At 33.0% G+C, this 22,072-nt stretch overlaps 1 protein-coding gene across 2 annotated transcripts in view; it reads left to right on the forward strand.

Moving 5' to 3' along the window:
• Positions 1-22,072, forward strand: part of LOC148285393 (THAP domain-containing protein 2-like) — a 143,319-nt gene that overhangs the window by 33,215 nt on the left and 88,032 nt on the right. The window lies entirely within an intron of this gene.

A 22,072-nucleotide genomic window follows, 5' to 3' on the forward strand; every position in this document is an offset into this window, starting at 1 on the left:
GATTATATGCGAGACAGCAAAAATGTTTGCTGAAAAGATCGATGGGGTGTCTGAGTTTAAAGCGAGTAACGGCTGGCTTCGTAATTTCAAGGCTAGACACGGTATTCGAGAGCTCGATGTGACTGGTGAAAAACCTTCTGCTGAAAACAATGCTGATGATAAATTTCTCGAACAGTTTAAAAATGAAATTAAAAACTATGACCCTGAGTTCGTATACAATGCCGATGAAACGAGCCTTAATTGGAAGGCTTTACCTCGGACAACTTTGGTCTCAAAGAGAGAAACTAGCGCTCCTGGATACAAAATTAGCCAAGAACGAGTGACAGTGCTTATTTGTGCTAACTCGACTGGTAGCCATCGGCTCCCTTTGCTTTTGATCGGTAAATCGAAAACGCCAAAGGCTTTTAAAAGTATCAGAATCCTTCCTCTGCTGTATACAAATCAAACGAAATCATGGATGACAGCTGCATTATTTACAGAGTGGTATGATACAGTGTTTATTCCGGAAGTAAAAAAATATCAAATGGAAGTGGGGAAAAACAAGAGTGTGTTGCTTTTCGTGGATAACGCGCCAGCTCACCCTTCTGAAAACCTCTTAGAAAGAGAAAATGGCCGTTTTAAAGTTCTCTTCCTGCCACCAAATGTAACGAGTTTTCTTCAACCGATGAACCAGGGCGTAATAGAGTGCATGAAACGGCATTACAGAAGACACCTGTTACAAATGCTGCTCTTAGCAAATGAAGATGAAGAGGGCACTTTAGCCTACCATAAAAATATAGAATTAAAGGACTGTTCTTACATGTTAGCCGACTCGTGGAATTCGGTGAAAACCATAACGTTAAAGAGAGCGTGGAATAAACTTACCGGTATTTTGATGAAAGAACAAAACCAGAAAGAAACGGAAGCAGCAAAAAAGAAGGGCGTGGAAGAAACGTTGAAAGAAAGCGAAAAAAATATTGAAAATGGGGCTGAACAAGAAATATCAACTGAAGATATCCAGAATATCCTTGTTAAAATTCCTGGCTGTTCCGAGTGCAATGCAGATGACATAAACGAGTGGTTGCAGTGCGATTTAACGGACTCTGGATTTCAAACGTTAAGTGATGACGATATACTTCAAAGTCTAATGGAGGATTCACAGCAGGTGAATGATGAAGTCGCTGACGCTGCTTCAGTCGAACCGGAAGGGGGACATACTACGAATGAGGTATTCGTTTGTTTTGACACTGCCTCAACCCATTCCTGCCCGACGAGACTTGTAAGCGATACAATGCTATTAGCCTATATATACTATAGTCCTTAAAATATACTTGATTAGAATGACAGTTGTCAGCAAAACTGAAAACTGGGTTTTATTCCTGGCAAGGTTCCTGCGTATCCATAGTCCCTGAACTGGAACTGAAGTGAAAGACTAACCATTTAGGTTCGTGTATTTTTTTATTTTCAATCAAGAGGTGCCTATGCGGTGACCTATGCACCACTGTGTGCAAATGTGTGCGTAACATAAAACTTTCCAATAAAATACCCAAATGTAGATGCTGAACATGTGTAAAAAATATACAGTCCCCCTATAATAATATTTTATTTTATTTATTTTATTCATTTTTCACGCCCATAAGGCTTTTACATTTATTTATTTATTTATTTTATTTATTAACGGACATTGTCCATGTATACAGTTTATAAGGTTTAAATATTAAAATAAAAGAATAGTTTAAAACATTTTTAAAAAAAGAAAGAAGCATTGACAAACACAAGGGACATCAAGACAAGATCTGGACTATTTATTTAGTGCTCGTTTAAATCGTTGTAAACTTAAACCAAAAAAGTCCAGATCTTGTCTTGAGTTAACAATACGACAAAGGCGGGTCATTGGAGAATTTAGGCCATAGTTTGTTCTATGCTGATCGATGAACAGTACTTCATTGTTTTTCAATCTACGAGTCGGAATATTGAATTTTACTTGTCCCAGTAATGATGGAACATCGATTATACCATTTAGTATGCCGAACATATATGTGGAGTCAATATTAGTTCTACGTTTTTGTAGACTAGAAATATTTAACATTCACTCTATTTCAGCGTAAGAATAATTATCTCTCTCTAGTCCAAGCATCCACGCTATTTTTCGAAGCAAGCGATGCTGGACTGATTCAATGTGATTTATGCGATTGACATAGAATGGAGACCAGACCACTGAGGCATATTCTAGAAGAGGGCGAACAGTTGAGCAATAAAGAGTTTTGATTGTTCGGACATTAGTAAAATCAGAGGATATTCTGTTATTAAAGCCAAGTAATTTCAGTGATTTATTTACTGTATTATCTATATGCTCGTTGTATGTCAGTTTATAAACCAAAACAACTCCTAAATCTCTGATGGACTTGACTACATCAATTTTGGAGTTTTCTAATAGGTACTCGAAGGAAATTGGTTGTTTTGTTTTATGAAATGACATTATTTTGCATTTTTTAATATTTAGTTCTAATTTATTGACTTTACACCATCGGTTAAAAGAGTTAACGTCTGATTGAAGAAGAAAGTGAAAGTGAAAGTTATATAAAATATGAGTATATAAACAACGTTAAATTTAAAAAATACAATATAAAGCAACAAAAGAACAGTGTTTAGAAGAAAAGTTGGTTTAAAAAAAAAAAAAGCTAAAGAAATGCAGTTAAAGGTTTAAAGCAGCTAGGTACATAATGTTATAAATTACAATATGAACAGAATATTAAGTTCTATTTAATATGGAACATATACATTGATATTTAAAATTTCCAAGACTCACGTTAAAGACATCGATGTTGTTAGCATATTGGTTCGCGAGTACATGCATCCGCGTTGCTGGTAAATTCGGTCGATGATGGACCGCAGTAGAACAGAGTATTACTTCGGGTAACTCGACCAGGCACTCGCACATTTATCAAATTGATAAGTTCACATCAATCGAATATTGATATTATTATTTTAAACAAAAAAGCAAGTCATTTAATTTTCGTCTGTTTTCTAATGTTTGGATGTTTAAATAATCATTTAAGTATGTGTAATTTATGTATTCAATCGGTATACTTAATTATAGCTTGATCCTTAATACAGCTTGTCCTTAAAATATAGCTTGATAAGAATGACAGTTGTCAGAAAAAGTGACGACATAACTTTGTAGTTACGTCTAAGGAGTGATTTATATTGACACACGAAAAATCAACATGAGAAAAATTGATCAATGTAAATCGATCGAATAAAAAAACATTTCATTTGATGTTGTTCATGAAAAAAGTATAAAATGTTTTATTTTTGGTGAATTATTGTCTTAAACACACTATAATATGCTTGTTTTTGCGTTTTAATATCAATTTTCCGAAACAGAGTTTCGCGTTTGCATGAAAAAACTGATAAAATCGATTTGATCGGTACATGGTCAGTGATCAGTACTTCTCACCACTAGTCACATTGGTTTGGCAGCTGCCGTTTTAATCAAGCCATATAAGGATTATATTAATATTTTATTATCATTTTCTGCCTGATGAGTTTTCTAGGTCAACTCACACACCTAGCGGCAAAATTAATAACTGTTATTGCTCATATTTTCAAAATGGTGGCATTTATTTATTTTTATTTATTTTATTAGGTAAACAAACAGTATGTACACAAATATTGCCAATTTCTTTGTATATTAGTGTAAGACACTCATGCACACACCAAAAATATTGTTTACACCTAATACAATAATTTAAATTATGTTCAATAAATAATAAATGTAAAAGAAACGAAATGAAAAAATATGTAAATAAAGTTAAATATCTGTTTCTCTCAAAATTTCTATAATTTTTTACCTAAATTTACATACATTGTCACAAAAAAATATCAGCCTCGGTAAATATATTGCTATATTGGTCGCATATTCTAGGTATTGTAGATTGTTTAAAATAGTTTGTTGACGCGTTTTCTGTGTAAAACAGAAGATTTTGTCTTGTCGGTCTAGATGGCACACGGAATGGAAGCCTTTCAAGTAGATTAGGAGAATCAATTTTACTATTTATTAATTTTAATAAAAATAACTGGTCTAACATTATTCTTCGATTTTTAAGAGAGTTTATTCCATGGTACTGCATACTTTCAGCGTGGTTAGAAAAGTTAATGTTTAACCGGTAATCGACCTGGTTAAAAAAAAATGTTGGACCCTTTCTAGTCTATTTATACTTACATTATAGTAAGGTGACCAAATAGGAGTACAGTATTTTAGCTGGGGACGAACAAATGTTTTGTTGAGTTTTTCATGTCTCTGCGTGTTTAAATGGTTGCAATACTCGCATAATAAGTCCGACCATTTTATATGTTTTTTTCAGGACTGACTCTGTTCAAAGTCAAGAAATAAAAATATACCGACTTGGAAGAAATACTGGAGAGAGGCCTCGAGCAATTAAAGTTGAATTTTTGGAGGTCAAATGGTCACGACTACTACTGAGTAGGAAGCACCTTTTAAAAAATAATATTCGCATGTACCAGGATCAGTCTTCATTACAAAGGAAACAGCTTATCGAACTTCGTAATGAACTTGATAGTAGGAAAGCAAGCGGCGAGACTGATATCACAATAAAATACATAAATAACAATCCTAAAATAGTAAAGATGTTTACAAAAAACGACAATCCATCAAACTCTACTATCAAAATGTAAGGGGGGTGAGAACAAAACTACAGACACTTAAAACTGCATTACCAACTACGGATTTCGACATTTACTCATTTACAGAAACATGGTTGAACAACAACATCGACAATACCGAACTTGGTTTTAGCAATCACCTGATATATAGAAATGATCGGGATAAACTTGCTTCTAACAGATCTCGTGGAGGAGGAGTTTTGATTGCAGTATCGACTAAGTTCTCATCACGAATGCTCAAATGTAAAAAACAAAATTTTGAACAAATTTTTGTAATGATTTCATCAAAACGAGAAAAAATAATAATAGGCTGTGTGTATATTCCCCCTTCGTCTGATACGCAAACCTACAAAGATCATTATTTGGAGGTGGAATGTCTACGAAGGCGGTACCCTGAGGCCACTATAGTTTTGACGGGTGACTACAACTTACCCAATATACAGTGGGATCCAGATGGTATCAACACTAAATCTAGTGATGGCATAGACCATGGGTCAAGTGAGATAATTGAAATGTCAATGTTTTTAAATCTCCGTCAAGCAAATTATGTTTATAATTGTCTTACTCGTCTCTTGGATCTTGTTTTTTCTAATTCAGATAACATTTCAGTGCAACTTGCAAATGAAAATATTTTACCAATTGATAGATACCATCCACCTTTATGCATTAATTTTGGAACCCTTATTTTAGCAAAGTACAAAACCTCTGATGTTAGATTAAATTTTTTTAAAGCAGATTTTCCTGCCATTAACTCATTTATCCTTAGCAGTGATTGGAACTTTTTAAATCAAAATTTAAATGTAGACGATATAATTGCACAATTTTATCATATCCTTGATACTGCCATTGAGTCATCTGTGCCTAAAACTAAATTCATAGCAAGTCATTTTCCAAAATGGTTTAGTAAAAAACTTATTGAAGTTATACTACATAAAAAGATTGCTCATAGTAATTTTAAAAGGTCTCGAGACATTAAAGATTATGAAGAATTTTCGAAATTGAGAATTTTGTCTAAGCAGCTTTCTAAAACCTGTTATCAAGACTGTGTAAGTAAATTTGAAGTCGATGCTGCATCTAAGCCGCAACATATTTTTAAATTTTCCAAGATTCTTAACAGTAGGGAATCTGGAATTCCGTCCACAGTGTATTACAAACGCAAAATGGCAGACACACCACAGGAAGTTGCCAATTTATTTGCTGATTACTTTAGCAGTGTTTATAGTTCTACTTCTAATTCTAGGTTACACAGTATTGATAATACAGATTTAATTGATTTTAACGACTGTGTATTTACTGATTCTGATGTAAAAAAGGGGATTTGTGCCTTAGATCCAAAAAAAAGCGCTGGGCCAGACAATATCCCTACACTTCTTCTTATACAATGTTGTCCCTCTTTAACTGGTCCACTTACAAAAATTTTTAACTTGTCCTTGAAAACTGGAAACTTTCCCAAGAAATGGAAGATCTCATACTTAACTCCCATTTATAAAAAAGGAGATAAAACTGACGTCTCCAATTACCGACCCATTTGTATTCAGTCAGCCATTCCAAAGTTACTGGAATCTGTTTTGCTAACTAAGTTCACCAATGAAATTAGTAAAGTTATCACTCCGTTACAACATGGTTTCATAACTGGTAGATCAACTCTCACAAACCTTATGTTGCATCAGAATCGGTTGATCACATCAATGGAGAGACGTCATCAGACTGATACAATTTATACTGACTTTAGTAAAGCGTTCGACAAGGTTTCTCATACAATTTTAATACACAAACTTAGTTCATTGGGAATTACTGGTAATATCTTGGAATGGTTTAAAAGCTACCTGTCATCAAGGAAAATCTTAGTAAAAGTATTCGGTTATAACTCGTATCAGTTTGAGGCATCTAGTGGGGTACCCCAAGGCTCCCACCTGGGACCAGTACTGTTTTCTTTGTTTGTTAATGACATTGTGTCGATATTTGAGAAAGTAGACATTCTTCTCTTTGCCGACGACCTTAAAATTTCAAAAACTGTTACCTCTGATACCGATTGTGGAGTTCTTCAGTCTAATTTGGTAAGGCTGTACAACTGGTGCCAGAAAAATGAACTTTATTTAAATGTCGACAAGTGTTGTGTAATATCATTTACAAGAAGTAAAAAACCCATAATATTCGATTACAACATTAATAATATCAATCTGGGAAGAGTTACACAAATAAAGGATTTGGGGATAGTTTTTGACGAAAAATTGACATTTATTCCTCACATTGATACCATCACTAATAAGGCAATGAAATGTCTTGGATATTTGCAGCGAACCGTTAAGGATTTTAATTCCATCACTACCCTCAAAGTGCTATTTACTGCCTTGGTTAGAAGTAATTTAGAATTCAATTCAACAATTTGGTCACCTTATTACAATGTTCATATTTTAAAGTTAGAAAGAGTACAACGTAAATTCCTTAGATTCATCAATTACAAACTTAATATACCCGCTGAAAATATTGATTATGATAATTTATTATGTACACTAAATATGTCAACTCTATGTAAAAGAAGAATTATAAATGACTTATTAAATTTATATAAAATAGCGAATGGCGTATTGGACGTCCCGGAATTAACTAGTGTTATCAGCTTGAAAGTACCTCTTCGAAATACTCGGCAGCTAACGTTATTTTTTGAATCTCCTGGCAGTCACAATTATTATTACAATTCACCAATACCTAGACTACACCGGCTAGGTAACGAGTATGGTGAGGTTGATATATTTTGTCTGTCTTTATATAAATATAGGTTAAGTATTCAAAAGGTTATAAATTAATTTATGTAAAATTTCTTAATATTTTTCTTTTTTTACTATTTCTTTTTCTCATGTATCTCTTTAATAATGTATAAACTTATATGTATGTATATGTATGCGTGTATGTTTTCATATGTAAATTTTTTAAATATTTTTCTATGTACCATATACCTATGTTGGTACATTTCCTGATTTTTACTTATTATTGTATCTTTTAGCTTTTCTTATGTTATCTTTTATTTTTACCAAATTTACATACTTATGTTCCACTGCTGCACTTAAATGTAATTTCTAAAATATGTAAAAGCCCATTGGGCGTGTAAATCAATAAATAAATAAATAAATAAATAAATAAATATGAATATTAAACATTAGTTTCGTATCAATAATACCACCTAAGTCGCGAATTTGACTATCTGTTATAGAGATCGGGGTATCATTGAAAGAGTAAGGAAAGCTGATCGTCGTTTACTTGAGCGGAATACAAAATGAATGACAATATTTGAGTTTGTCCAAATGTTCGTAGACAAAAGACTGGATTTCACCCCCTCAGGAGTCATTAAGATTAACAAATTACAACAGGGATGGAGAATAGACTAGACTTCCATATTCCCTTATTTAAGGTATTCTCCATCCCTGTTGTAATTTGTTAAAATGAATGACATTTACTAATATTTAATTCCGGTAAATTTTGATTACAATACTGAAAAAGTCTGTCGAGATCTTCTTGCATTTTTGCACAGTCAGTGTGAGATTTAATTCAGGCGTAAATTTTCATGTCATCAGCAAAAGAGATGAATTTACAATATTTAAAACATTTGTTTATGTCATAAGTAAATGCATTAAATAGTAGAGGGCCTAGGTGAGAACCCTGTGGTACACTAGAAGGTATGGTTACAAAGTGTGAATTATAGCCTTCAATAGTTACTCTTTGTAACCTTTTTTCTAGGTATGATGTAAACCATCTGAGTAAATCCCCGTGGATACCCATGCACCGTAATTTATTAATTAAAATTTGATGATTTACCCTGTCAAATGCTTTGGAATAGTCGGTGTATATGACATCTGTCTGATTGTTACTACGCAAGTTTTGCATAGCAAAATCTGTGAAAATTGTAAGATTTGATACAACTGACCGTTGTTTTAGGAAACCATTTATAACAATAGCGGTGACATTTAAAAAGTTTGGTTTTTTGTGCTCTAGAAAATCAGAATGAAATAATTATTATAATATTCAACTCTGACCAATTTGATGCCTTGGGCAGGAAAAGCTTAAAATGGATGGAGCAACAGCCTGAATGCGACCAAATACAGCTTTTCTCGGGACTTCTCTACTCGGAAACGAGTTTTATCGTCAAAGCAATTAACTTTGCTAGACACTTAAATTTTAATGCGATTCCAATTCGCTTAATTATTTCAAAAGCAATTAAAAACTGGTCTTACAGTAAAGTATGCGCTTTTCTTCAGAACATTGCTTTAATTTAATTGTTAATCCTTCTATCCGAATTTTTGCATAATATAACGTCTGGCACTCATTAATACGGATAATTAAATTTTTACTGTACTTAAAAAAAATGTACTCCTGTTCTTCACTGCAATATATGTATGTATTATTATGTATCCTTAAATATTTTCTACTAATATGTAGTGATTTTTTTATTTAATTTTTATTTTTCTTTCTCTTCTTAATACATTTTTGATTTTGCTCCTTTTTTGTGTAAAATGCATTTCTGTCTTCATATTTAAAAATGCACTTCTGTTCTTTCCACTTTTATACGTATGTAAAGATGATATTTTTGATATTTTTCTTTTTCTTCTAAAAATCATTTATATATTTTTTGCTACTTCTTTGTAAAATGCATGTCTGTCTTTATTTGTATATATGTATGTAAAACATGTAAAAGCCTAAAAGGCGTTTAAATAAATAAATAAAAATAAAATAAATAAATAAAATAAAACAATGGAACAATGGACAACGAAACCGTCCGTTGCACGTTTTTTTTTATACCAAAAATTTGCAAACGTTTTGTTATATGCACGAAATAGCATCTCTACAGGCGGTTTGCGAATCATTACTCTGAGGTCACATAAATCCACGGGTGATGCATTTATTTTAATATATTATTTATAGATATAATATAGTTGTCTGCAATATACTCCTTTCACCCTCATTTTACCTTCCATCTCATTGATCATAAATTATTTCATGTGAACACAACACACAACATGTCAAAATAAGTCAAAAAATCATTAAAAACTTTTTTTAAATAGACAATCTCAAATCAATTGTATTAAGTGATGTACCTTTTACAATAATTATGCCTACATATAATATTACATACATAATTTATTATCATAATGGACTATTTGATTCTGTAAATTCAGTAATAGTACTAGATTATTATGTAATAATTTAGTGCTGTGTTTTGTTACTTAGTTTTCCAAATATGTCTTACAAAGTTGTCGGACAAGTTCGGGCGTCTCCGTGTTTGCTCGTGGCTCGTGGCTTGTGGCGCGAGTCGTAGGCAACCTTTTTCTGATCTATCTGGGCCAGATTGTCAATTTCCTTCGGGTCGCGAGCTGGAATATAAAAATAACCATTCACTCAAATAAAACATGTATAGATTCTAGTAGTCAGCGAGCACCGTAAAAAAATATCGCAGTTATCAAATAAAAAAAATCTGGTGCATTAACTAAATGCCCAGACCAATTGTTTCAAATATCATTATTTCTTTCGTTTGTTTATACCATCATCATCATCATCATTCCCTTTCCGCACCAAATTAATTTATTTATTTTTATTTGGGAAAAAAACAACAGTTTTTACATATATTGTTTAAAAAAATAAGAATACATATGAACGAAAATTGTGAAAACAGTAAATAAAATTTTTCCAAAGTGGTGTAAGATATCGATTAAGTACATTATCGGTATCAAAATAATAGCAATTGACAATTGTTATGCACTTAGAAACTTGCAAATAAAATAAAAATATATATACTTTTTTATAGTTATAAAAATAAAGTTAATAGAAACAAAATAAATTTAAAGAATAAGAAAAGAAAAAAGTTATATAAAAATAATGTAAAAGGTACAAAAATATAATAATGAACATACGAATACATACATAATTACTGATATCGTAAAACTAAACGGGTGTACTGTCTATGAAACTAATGGTGCATACGGCACTGCATTGGTACACCAATCGCAGTGTATCTTGATCATTTTTTGTTATTTTTATTTTTTAAGGAAAAACAACAGTTGTTATATAAGAATACAAAATATAAAAAAAAAGTACATACATCCAGTTCAAGTTTTTCACAAATATAATGAGAGAACATGTTACACAGTAAAGAGAAAAATAATATATTATATAAGACATGAGAAGAAAAAAAAGAGCTCGTAAGAAGGTTAAGGGATAAGGAAATAGAGTGGAGGAGTGGAGGAAAGGGATTGAAGGATTGATTGATTCATATGAAGATAAGATGATCAGTCTTACGCTTCAGATACCAGTCCAGGGACTATACAATATTCCAAAATACCCTTTTTATTCAATATTTCATATCAACCATGTCGGGAATCGAAAACGGGAACCCTTGCTTGGGTAGACAAACGCGCTGACCATTACACAACGAGGCCGACCTTATTTTGCCGATTGTTATACCTGCGAACGAAAATCGTGCGGATAAAAAAACTCCGACGTGTAATGAATGGGAATTAGTTTTAAAAATATAATGGCTTTGAATATTATATTTTATGCTTTTGCCAGTGTCAAGTTAATTTTTTTAATAAACAAATTCGATAAAATTATGCAACCAGCCCATATAAGATAAAAATACTTAGTGTTAGTCAATAATTGTACATCCTCTTTCCGATTTTTCGTTGTCTTCTAGTTTCAAAAGGCACCCGTCTCTTCGTCAGGACACTAATTATACTGACATGCAATCCTAACTAAACAGCTTTACCATGGTAGTAATTGGAGAAAAATATAAAACCAACGTTCTGATAGGACACATGATGTGAGTAGCGAACACTTACGTGCACTGATTATAAGTTAAAAATAATGTTTGATTTTATTGGATAAATATTTGAAAAAAGGGGAGGGGGAAGGGAGGAGCATGTTTTTACTTGGTATAGTGTGACAATTATAATGGAACATCGTATGATGAGTTATATTGAAACGTTATCTGATTATTGATTATTTTTCAAAGCCTTCCAAGAGTGAAATGGTTCCTTATTATTACGAAGAGACAAGTATGTCTAACGAAACCGTTAGATATGAGAAAAGTCAGTTAGTGGTTATTTACAATTATTTACGACCATCTAATAAAACGTTCACAACATAAACAATACTTTAAATATTAATAAGAAATTACTACAATTTAAATAAAATATATTTTTCTAATTTATTTGTTTTTCATGTACATAAAATATTTGCCTTTGTTTTTTACATGTGGATGTCCCATGTGTAATTTTTAATGTGTAAGTGTCTTTTTTTAAAGAAATATTCCCGTTTTTATGATTTACCAGAATATTTCAATTTTCAGGGGCATTTTAAACAACTTGTGTATAATTCACTATTAAACAATGTGAATCAAGGTGGGGTACAGTGGAGTTCGAACCTTGCACTTCTGTACCGTGAGTCCGCAACACTAGCCACGGGACCACAACCCGATTTTATATAGTATTTTTTGCGATATTTTGTTACACTTAATTATTCAAGCCAACAACTGAACACAGGACTTGTGACTCAAAAAATGTGAAATAAAGTACTCGTCGCTTCAGTTCGTTTTTGTCCAACAGACCAATACACAAATCTGCGAAAATATAGCTTTATTTTTTTATACTAAATAGGCATAAATAATGACAACAACTTAAGACAAAATTCGTTTAAAAAACACTTTAAATGATTTAATTTTATAAATAAATACTTTCTCAGAACTCCTGTACGCTTAACTCAAATTCGTTAAAAATGGTATGTTGGTACTGTGAATAAATAAAAATCAATACTCCACGTTTTTGCGGGCCGGATCAAAACGTTCCACGGGCCGCATCCGGCCCGCGGACCGGAAGTTGCCCGCGTAGATATCGACTAAACTCGGCGACATTACTGTCGGCTGGCGTCAGTCTCGAGTTTGCTTCGCCGCCGGGCCCACGCACCTTTAAAATGAGTTTAATAATGCCCGTCTCGTCTCTGCTCAACCTGCGCATGAGGATGTCCGACATTACGAAGTTCCTGAAACTGTACAAGAACGAGCCCATACTGTGGAATCCTGGGCACGTCCACTACAAGAATCGCGACCGGAGGTTCGCCGCCACCCGGAGGATTGCGAACACCCTGAACCTGCCAGAATTCACTGCGCAACACGTGTCCGTCAAATTCAAAAGCCTGCGAAGTTCTTACACGCAAGAGTTGAAAAAAATCGCCGACAGCAAAACGACCGCTGTGTCGAGAAGTGATGTCTACGTCCCCAAAGTATTCTGGTTTAACACCATGGATTCGTTTTTAAGACCATTCGTGTCGTGTAGAAGACTCACAGCGCTCGAGGTAAGACAAAAAAAATCTACTCTTTTAAAATGAAAGAAATTATCATAAAATGAGGTTTTTCAGGACCTTGCAATGAGCGAAATCCCGCGATGGTCAATTTAATAATGTCTTCAAACGCATTTTTTAATAGTTAATTCTTTATATCGCATTGCTAAAACATCTTAACCAACAAAAACAATATTTTACAGCAGAAGCCTTCTTCCTCTCAATTAACGAAGAATACACCTTGAGATCCATGTTTTGTTTCGACGATTTATTTATCTAATCGGTACCAATAAAATAAATATTGAAAACAAAACTTGGTTCTCAAAGTGTATTCCTTAATAATCAAAAAATATTTTCCCGTAAAATATTGCTCCTGTCCGCTAATGTTTTGGCGATTATGTCTCGAAATGTACATATTTATGTTTCAATTGAACGTAGTTATTCAGAAATCAGCCAGTCCACAATTTGATAAAAATGAGATATTGATAAGGTCAATTCTATGTTCTGCTAAAAACAGCCAGACTGCTATCATACAAAAAACTGTATGAATCACCTTCCGGAAATGGTGTCGATCACAAAAACGGCATTCCCAATTTGCAGAAAACACCCACAACACTAGAAAAATCTTACGGCACTTTAAAAATCATTAAAACTGGTCAAATACATAGTTAGATTCTTGTTTGTCATGTAAAAAAGCTAGTGTATTCATTGTTTATAATTTGTTAAAGTTAAAAACATACCAACTGTTGTGTTGATTCGATTATTCACCCTTTTCACAAAAGTGCTATTATCTCAGTTTCACTTTTCTACGGCTGGCTGCTTTCTGCGTAACGACGTTCAATTATTGGTCTTTATTAGTATTGATTTTAATTGTTTTAGCATCATTCAATGAAAAAAAACATGTAACAAAAAAGGTCCAGCCTAAACACAGAAAATTCCTATCTAGTCGGGACCTGAAGCAAATAACTTCTGTATGTAAACAAATCAATAAATACAATTCAGAAGATTTGGCTCTTAGATGATTAGACATGCTCATTTAGATGGTTTTTTATTGTAATTATTTATCTTTATATTACTAAAAAACTCTTCAAAAAAGACATCGTAGATTCTCTCTCCAATATCTTATATTTCTCGTTTCAAATGTTCTTTGCTGGACTCGATATTTGACTTTGGAATTCGTTTTAGGAAAACCTGGACGAATCCAAATTAGACCAGGAGTCCCAAGAAGATCTGAGTCAAAATAGGGAAATGCAAGAAGGAACATCTTTCTCAACTGAACAATTCGAAGATGCCAATGTAGAATCTGAACCTGATATCAAAACTGTGTTGTCGCAAGATCCCATATCGGTAACCCAGTCTCCCTCCAGAAAACGTGGGAAAAAGAGGAGTCACAATGGACACGTTCAACAAAACATAAAATCGGATGATGACGATTTTTATAAAACGGTTTCCATAGAGCACGAAGCGAGCGCGACAGCCACACCACCCCCAGCTAAATTAATCAACCAGGAAGACTCTTTTGACCATTTCGGGAAGTACATCGCTTCTTTATTAAGAACATTCGAAATGGACGCAGCTATCAAAACGCAGGGTGAAGTCATTGATTTAATTTTAAAAGCGGCGATGCGCAAAACGAAAAGCAAGAAGCATTCTTCAACTACCAATTCGTTTTCCAAACGTCGATCGTCAAAAGCTGCTGTGTGTTCACCAAAAGGATCTTCGGATGAAAATAGCTAAGGTGATTAGCTTAATACTTGTTTTAAACTTGTAGTTTAAAAAAAAAATATTTTCTTTATTCTATTCTAGTGGATCATCGGTGAAACCACTCTCACACACCCGAAAATATCGTTTAAAAGATCGCGAGTCTTCCTATTGGTTTTCCTCATACATAAGCCATGTGTTTTTGTCAATAAACAAGTTACTCTTCGAAAACTTTCATTTTTTTCAATTTCATAATCCTCTCTTGTGTCAAATTCAGTTACAAAGTGGAGCATCTAGATCTAGATGTTGCAGCCGGATTGACGGTTAGCTAAAATACAAAAGAGGTCCGTATTGTAAAAGGGCCAATCGACGATTGGCCGTATTGCATTTTACACATACTACACCGCACATTAAATGGTTTTTTTTTTTTACTCATAGTAAATTTGTTGCAACAGAGAGGGAACACATTTTTGAGAAAGGAATATGGAAGTCTTGGCATTTATTTTTTACTATTATATCAAATTGCATTGTAGTATTCAAATACGCATTTTATACATACATACTTTTATTTCTTATTTTTTCGTGATAATATATGCTTGCTTTTTTATTAATTTAACTTAAATTTGTCTTTCTTGCTTACTGTAACACTTTATTTATTGTTTGCTTTACAGAATTTATTTCATAAACTTATATCTTTGCATTTTTTGTTTATATGCTTACTGTTTTTTCTTGCATACCTTTGTTATTATTGTTTTTTTTTTACTTTGTAAAACTTTTTATTATATCCTTTCAAACTAATTTCACATATTTTTTCTGTATATTCTGTGTTTATTATTTAGAATGTTAGCATGTATTTCATTTTTATTTTTCGTAAATGTCTTTTGGGCGTTAATGAACAAAATAAATAAATTTAAGGTTTAAGTGACCACTTTACACACTGTAAAATTCACTATTCTGCCTATATTTAAACATCCACATTTCCTTAACTCTTCCATCTGTTGACTTTTGTGAAGTTCAAAATGTTTTCCCTCTCTGTTGCAACAAATTTAGTTAACTCCCTAGGGAGGAAATCCAACCGGTTTTCAAGCATTTGGTCATACCCAAAACATTGTTGAATTAACTAACTGGCATAAGAAGAAGTCTAAAAATGAAAAATTGTTTTCAGGCGTTGCCTAGTAGGTGAATTGGTTCAGCCGGATGAATCTCACCCTCATGAAAAAGGTTTCAGCTCATTTACTTTTTAACTTATCTTAAGGAAATAAAAAGTGCAATCAGGAATTTAACACACTTTAAAAAGAAGCGAAAAGTTATATTTATAATTATTTTTTGTGTAGCGATTTTTTATAATTTATATCAAAATATTCATAATTAAAAATAAAATAAACAAAATACTGTAAGACGTCACTTTCCATTATGCACACAATAATTGTTTTTTCTTTTACGTAATGGAAAATGTTAATTTAATAATATGTATTAAATTTATATCATAAAATTGTATTTAGTAGTAATATTGTAGACTTATTTTTTTTATCTGAATAAACAAAAAAAACGTAACAAATGATCAAGATACGCTGCGATTGTTGTGCCAATGCAGTGCCCTATGCACCATTAGGTGCGGAAAGGAAAGTATGATGATGATATTGATGATAATAATTTTATTTCATTATTTATAATTAACAATACAAAACAATGACAATACATTTCAGAAGTTACTGAACCCCAATGAGTAACTAAAATAAGATTTTAATAACAATATTTTGAGTTTGTCTAAATTTTTGTAGACACGGACTGGATTCAACTCCCTGGGAAGCTGTTTATATTAACATACTACAACAGAGATGAAGAACATTTAAGAGAAGGTAATATAGAAGTCTAGGCATCTACAGCCATAAATAAAGGTTTCTGCTCTTTAACTTCACAAACATCAACAGATGAAAGAATTGAAGGAATATAGATGTTCAAATATAGGCAGAATGGTGAATGTTACACAGTGTGTAAAGTGGCCACTTAAACCAGCCATTGACAGGTCATAAGCTCTGTAGATGCCTAGACTTCTATATTACCTTCTCTTAAATGTTCTTCATCTCTGTTGTAGTATGTTAAGATTTTAATGATTAAAAAAAAGTTAATATTAATAACAACAGAAAAATATTTTTTTTTACATTTTTGTACTTCAGGCAAAAATAAATCAAAACACTCAAAAATAAGTTTCGAAGAAAAGGTCTATGTAAAAGTCCTTAAAAGCCACGCCTTGCAATTAACGCATTTTATTTTATTTTAATTTGGTTGGTAGTTTATTGAAATGGTGGTAAAACAATGTTTTTGTGGGATGGCGATGGTTTTCGTTAAAAACAAACATCAAAATAGGTAGATGGAAATCCTCTAGATTTAATAACAACGTTTTATTTTGTAAATTATTTTTATCCATATATTGTTTATAAGTAGGGGTTTAACTAGTCGTTCAAATGTATATTTTTTGGTACGACTATCTAAAATAAATACATTTCAATTGTACTATAGACATGACATTTTTGAATGTTTAATTTATTTGTTGAATCCAATTTAAAATACAAATACGTAGTTTACAAAAATGTTTATACAATAGGTACATTCGATGTAATTTTATTTTTATTTATGGATGAAGCCACTCCACTGGCCTCTAAGGAGTGTCAGTGTATTATTTATTCAATACATAATTATACATACTTTCACATCAATTGTTGTGTAAAAATTCAAAAGAAATAGAAAAAAAAATTAAACATACCTACATCAATAAAACGAAAAAGGATTTTCAAGAAACTAAAATTATATTCTAATACGTGAAACATATTCCTCAGCTTCCCGTCTAGTCTTTTTAGCAATCCATTTATAGACTCGAGCTTTGAAAATACTGTTTTTAATTTTTTTCACCAATATTAAAAAGCTTGCTTAAAAAGTTGTATAGCTTAGGGGCCAGATGTGGTATCAGATTTATCAAATCGGTTATGGAATTGTACGAACAGCCATAAATAAAATCTAGGTTTCGTCAAATGATTAGCTTGAAACGTCGAAAACCAAATCAAAATGAATTTTGATATAAAATTGGATCACCTCCTCCCGCTGGATCAAAAAGGTTTTTGAATCACCGGCTTGTTTCCTCGATTACTAAACAAATATGTTTCAAATATTTTAATTGATGGTGCAATTTCAAATAACTCCACGTTAATTGAGGTGTTTCCAAATCTTTGTCAATAAATTACTTTTTTGGCAACAGGCTTAATCATCATCGTCCTCGAGTTCATCAACAACACTATAGACATTCCAAAATGTTCATTTATTATGTATCCAAACGGTGTATTTTTTTTAAATACTTCCTTTTTTTCTGGTTTATTGGGGATATCAACAGTAATACATGTAGCAAAAATATAACAAATAAAATATACAGAGAATAAAACCAATGACAGTAATCCACAGAAATATATTAAATACACGTACAAAACATACTAGTGTGTTTTTGTGAGTGTAAGTGAGTGAGAGGGTGGGTGAGTGGGTGTTATATTGGAATGAAGGTGGACATGTATGCAAATATTGCACAAGTACATCAAGTATCGAAAATATAAATAAAAATAAAATATTAAGAATTAGAAATAAAATAAAATAAGATAAAATAAGGCTTTAATTTTGAAACTAAGTATAAGATAAAAAAGTATGTTTTAAGACGCGCATTTTAAATGTTATTTTTTTACAATCAAATGGATCAATAAGGGGAAAGTTCAAATTATATTCACGAGCAAAACGTATAAGTGGAGAGTTCTGGGCATAGTTCGTACGAACTGCTGCATGAGTGTTCTTACACCGCTTGAAACAGTAAAATCTACCACATAAAGTACTGATAGATATTGATATGTTTTATCATGACTGCGATAACTTAAGCATATTTATTATTTAAACTTATTGCAACAGAGAGGGAAAACATTTTTGAGAAGGGAATATGGAAGAATATGGAAGCATTTACAAAGGCTTATGACCTTGTTGTGTATTGGCTGTATTAAGTGGCCACTTTACACACTATGTAACATTCCCCATTCTGCCCATGTTTGAACATCCACATTTCCTCAACTCTTCCATCTGTTGACTTTAGTCGTTCTCTTATTGTAAATATCCGTGTTTTTACTTATGTTTTTATGTAAGTTATGTTACTATAGTCTTAAGAAATTGTTTTTGTATATTTGGATACGTTTATTTATGTAAATTGTTTGTGAACATATTTTTTGAATAAAAAAAAAACAGCGGCATTGAGGGGATCCTGAGGGGTGGAGACGACGTGTTGGCCTCTGTCCATACGTCTTCCCCCCCCCCTCGTTAATCTGCATAGAGTTTGTATTCCTTGGGAATATTTATAATAACTTTCCTCTATGCGCAGCTGACAGAGAGTCCCCCAGGACTCTATAACAGCTGCGGGTGGATGGTAGGCTTAAGGATCTCCCCTCAATGTTGACTTTTGTGAAGTAAAGGAGCTAAAACCTTTATTATGCGGGTGAGATTCATCTGGCTGAATCAAATCACCTACTAGGCAACGCCTGAAAACAATTTTCAAATTCTTATACTTCTTCTTTTACCAGATGGGCAGAATGGTGAATGTTACACAGTGTGTAAAGTGGCCACAGGTCATAAGCCCTGTAAATGCCTAGACTTCCATATTCTCTCCTCAAAAATGTTTTCACTCTCTGTTGCAATAAGTTTAAATGAACGTAGTTATGCAGAAAGCAGCTAGCCATAGAAAAGTGAAACTGAGATAATAGCACTTTTGTGAAATGAGTTAATAATCTAATCTCTACAATAGTTGGAATTTTTTTTGACTTTAACAAATGATAAACAATGAATACCCACATTTTTTTTTTAAAATAACAAACATAAATCTAATTATGTATTTGACCAGTTTTAATGATTTTTAAAGTACTGTAAGATTTTTCTGGTTCTAAAGGTGTTTTCTGCAAATTGAGAAATGCCGTTTTTGTAATCAACACCATTTTCAGAAGGCGATTGATACAGTTTTTTATATGGAAGCTGTCTGGCTGTTTTTAGCAGAACATAGAATTGACCTTACTGCACCTGATAACATCAATATCTCATTTTTTCAGAATTGTGGACTGGCTGCTTTCTGCATAACTACATTCAAATATGAATCACTCCCTAGGGAGGAAATCCAGCCAGTCTGCAAGCATTTGGACATACACAAACATTGTTGAATGTTCATTATTGTTCATTGTGATCGCTCAAATGCTTAGCATGTTTCCAGCACGTCGATGATTATTTGTGATTGAGCCACTATTGTAATTTGTTAAAAATATATTGTAAAACTTTTAGCCCCGCTGTTTCGCAAAACAGCTTCATTTTCGAAGCGGTAACTGTTACTGATCTTTTAAATAACCGAAACGCCCGTCTCTATCATAGTTCACACGAGCACAGTTGTTGGTCCGATGCTGGGACCCGACAATGTTATGTCGTCGTGTGAACCCTACTTGAGTAGGAACCCATCTTGCGTTCCACTCGTTGAGGCTTCGGCACCCGATCGGTATTTCGTGCGAATTAGTATTGTGCGCGCAGCGACAGCGGCCGGTTCGTCGGTTCTACGTTTGCGTTTCGTGATATCTCCGTTAAAATGCCGTCCTGTGTTATGCGATATTGCAAAAATACAACGAAGAATATCGGAAAAGCCAGCGGGGTAACATTTCATAGGTAAGTGAGTCTTTATTTAAATTAAAAAATAATTTTCTTGCCGTGAATGTGACATTGTTCGAAAATAGGGTTGCCAGTTACAAAACAAAAATTATTATTTCAATTGTCAGCGCGTTTGCCTACCAAGCAAAAGGTCTCGAGTTCGATTCCCGACACGGTTGAATTGAAATATTTATCTAAAAGGGTCTTTTCACACCAAAATATTTATTAGTCCTTGGACTGGTACCTGAAGCTGAAAGCTGAAGACTGATCATCTTATCTTCATGTAACAAAAAATAACAAGATACAATGCGATTGGTGTACCAATGCAGTACCCTATGCACCATTAGATGCGGAAAGGGAAGATGATTTTTAAAAATTAAACAAATAATACATATTAAATTAAACTAAACGTAATAATAATTATGATTAAAATATATTTAATTTTTATTATGCGTATTTTTTCAAAATACATTTTATTAAACTTTTTTTATATACCACACCTGTGTCCTGTGTGTAAAAAATATAGGCCTGGGGAAGTGTTTTTGACTCTAAGAAAATCGAGTGGAGATAAATCTGCCTCGATCTGAAGTGTTTGGCGCCTTCGCCTTCGATTCTTGAGATCCTAGGTTCGATTTCTGGCAGAGTGTAAAATATTGATTTTAAAAGTTGTTTAAATTTCAATATTTCATTTTTCCTGGACTACCACCCGAAGCGTAAGACTGATCACCTTATTTTCATGTATCAAAAACGATCAAGATACGCTGCGATTGGCGTACCAATACAACGCGGATCAGAAATCATTATGAAAATAAATCTATAAATTCAATAAGTATTTTTTACAAATTACCGTATTTTGCGGACGATAAGACGCACACCAAAATGTATCTATCAATTTTCAGAAAAAAAATGTTTTGGACGATAAGACGTATCGGACCAGAAGACGCTCTTTAATTTTTGGTTGAATTTTCAGAGTAAAAAAATGCGTCTTATGGTCCGAAAAATGAGGTAATTAAAAAAGCTGCAAGATTTCTAATACGATGACTTCCAAAATTTTCAAGGTTCCCGCGACCCTCCGATGCAAGACGTGAAGGATGGATACAATTCACACGAAATGATCGTCGGGAAGAGTTTTGGCTTCCAAGTAATTCTAGTACAGTCTGCTCGGACCATTTCAATAAAGTGGATTATGTCATGACAAAAAACGACAGGCGATATTTGAATAAAACGGCCATGCCGCGTTCTGAGGTAATTATTTGACAACTTGATACAATGGTAAAAATTTAACCGACATTTCTGTCGACGATTTCGGTAGAAAAAATCGCACATTCCCGCTGAGCAAATGGCTGCTGTCCTACAGTCCTGTCCGTGCGCGTTTACACGAGAACAATGCGGCGTCGCGTGGTGGTTGAGGTCGTACATTGTCCCGCGGAGATAGCCTGCCCATCTATCTCTAGGGCAATGTCTTGATTAATTTTCCTGTCCTTTAAATTTGAACGAACAAATTTGCGGAATGCACACGTACTTTTGTTTTGTTCTCCCCTTACGGGGGTGGTATTCGGATCCTCTGCCTCTGTCCATCCAGGAAGTCCTTCTTTATTCAAGAGCGCTCTCTCATTGTAAATATCAGTGTATTTACTTATTTACACCTTTTATAAAAAATATAATTTTACGTTCACTTTGCCCA

This window comes from Micrasema longulum, unplaced genomic scaffold (assembly GCF_059751315.1).
Source record: "Micrasema longulum isolate JH-2025_06_02 unplaced genomic scaffold, ASM5975131v1 h1tg000037l, whole genome shotgun sequence".
Lineage (NCBI taxonomy): Eukaryota > Metazoa > Arthropoda > Insecta > Trichoptera > Brachycentridae > Micrasema > Micrasema longulum.